The sequence below is a fragment of the Montipora foliosa genome, chromosome 2 (assembly GCF_036669935.1).
Source record: "Montipora foliosa isolate CH-2021 chromosome 2, ASM3666993v2, whole genome shotgun sequence".
NCBI lineage: Eukaryota > Metazoa > Cnidaria > Anthozoa > Scleractinia > Acroporidae > Montipora > Montipora foliosa.
Genome location: NC_090870.1, coordinates 52284522 through 52287021, shown reverse-complemented (window position 1 = coordinate 52287021; position 2500 = coordinate 52284522).

Sequence of the window (2500 nt, the reverse complement as noted above, 5' to 3'; positions counted from 1 at the left end):
ATATTAAATAAATAATATTAAGCATATACATTTGCTAACACTTTTCAAAAGACTATCTATAAACTTTTCTGAAAATACCCCAATTATAAACTGACTAAAACTGCTATTAAAATGACTTAAACTACTGAGAGGATAATTTAAAGAACTGCATAAAAACAGTCCGACCCACAGGTCAGGTCTGTCATAATTGAAGATGAATTCAATTTTCTTGTATAATTCTTAAAATTATTCAAGTTACATTCAGCCTTTACAATCAGCCTTTACACTCTTTAGGGGACTCTGCGCGATGGAATGCTTGCCGTACGTCACTTAATACGTCACTGTGTTAAAACGTGGAATTACAAAGTCAGCATTTCTCAAACTATAGTCTCCATCATATAGCTTAAATACATTAGCTATATAAATTGGACAGGTGCCCTGCTTAACTTTGAACATAAATATAGCTATGTCCTGAAGTCTACGATACATGAAGTCTACGATGTATGTGTCTTTTCTTGAGATCGTGCGTGATTTATTTCAAAGAGAGATTCAGTTGCATGCTTTTTTCATCTAAGTGTTCTTCAGTGCCACTGAACAGGTATTGATATGAGCAAATATCCAATGCCCGCTTCTATCCGACATTAAACTCGCCCCCCTCCCCCTCCCCTCCCCTCCCTGTGCATCTAGACGTTTTCAGTCCAAGCATTGAGGAATTAACTCGTCTGATGACGCATGGCGAGAAACATATTTTGTATTTTGCTTTCACATGTTTTTAAATTCATTCTTTGTTGTGTAACATCAGATGAAAAAGCTGGATCAACTTTGTTTCCCATCAGTTTGGTTGGGATAAAGCACACGCTATATCGACCACAGTCAGTCCCACGGCCATCGACCTTATGTTCAGATGTTCTGAGCCTGCAATATTTTCTTCACTACTGTACGTGCATGCTCTTATTACAGGTCACTACAAGTTATCACTCAGGGAAAATAGAAACCAAATTATTTTTACGTTCTAATTCACTTCGTTGAAGCGAACGTACGTTTTACCCTTTTTGTTTTCTATTAATTAGACAACAAAATGCATTTAGAATAGATCGATACTATTGTAGAGTAGCACGAGAAATCCAAGTATCACTATACATGTTAAAGCAAGTTACTGAGACTTACCACAAAAAATATGATCATCAGAGACAGGCGTGAGCGGACTTTTGCCGTTTCTCATCTACACGTTTGAAGTCTTTTGCCCAATTTCTTTCATTGCTGGCCGCTTCTGTTGTCTGTTGTTCGTGGACGCAAACTCCGACGTTATGATTCGCAGTCTTCGACGTCTTTGTACCAATCGACGATCTTTGCTTCCGCTTGTAGATGAGCTTTTTTGTCCTCAGTAACGACAGAGAAAATGCTGCTGCTGTTGGTTTCTTCAGTTCGATGCTTGTATCTGGTCCAATATGTTGTCGAGCTATGCGTTGAGCTTAACTTGATTTTGGTTTCCTTTGTATTTCAGTTGGACCGTGTCTGTGTCAAACGCCTGTTTTGCCTGGAGTTTCTTTCCCTGAGGATCAAGTTGAGTTGACATTAATACTTAAAAAGCCCAAAACTTGCTGAACCAACGCATGCTTTTCAGAAGTCGCAAACTCACCGAGTTATCTTCTTGTGTCGGCTATTCGTGTCGGACATCACCAACGGATTCAAAATAAGCTTTAAACAACTCAGCGCGTAACTCGTAGACTACTTTGCGATAGAGAAAATGAATGCTGTGTAAAACTCCTTATAAATAGGCAATTATATATGGGTTGTTTGCAAACAATCTCTAGAGACACAAATAACAATGTTGCAATGAAGAATTGCTGGTGGACGAACAAAAGGAGCTAATGAGAGAACTCTTCTTTTTGTCCACCAACATCGTGTCGATGACGCAACGTGAAAACCACCCATACATTGGCTGCGGTCACACTTGAGAGAAACACAGTGTAACACTGGTGTTGACAGTACTCTAGTGTCAACTCACTGGTGTTGAATCCCTAGGGGAACACTGAACAAATAGAACTTGATTTAACGCTAGACTGAGTGTTAAAGCCGCAATCATTATCCTTTTTCTTAATACCTTTCATACCAATAGAAAATACATACATTATTCGATCATAATGAGGAACAACAGCCCTTATGCGCGATAACGCCTGACTACCTGATTTCACCACGAAGCCTCGACTTGCAAATTTTAACATAAGTTAAATGCGAAAGGAGCAAACTTGTAAAGAAAACCCACCTGTGGACAGCATTCCATGTCCAGATAATGAGAATAATTTTGTTCAACCAGGCTTGGTGGTGAATTTTAAGCATATTTCGTAATCATGAATAAGGCCTATTGTCACCCACAAATTATTGTATTGTAACGAATGACAACTGTAACCCACAAATTATTGGAGTCGGGTAATGAGTATAACAATTGTCGTCCATTACAAACCAATACTTTGTGGGTGACAATAAATGGAGGCTTCCTAAAAGTTTTAGGGCCGCGCGC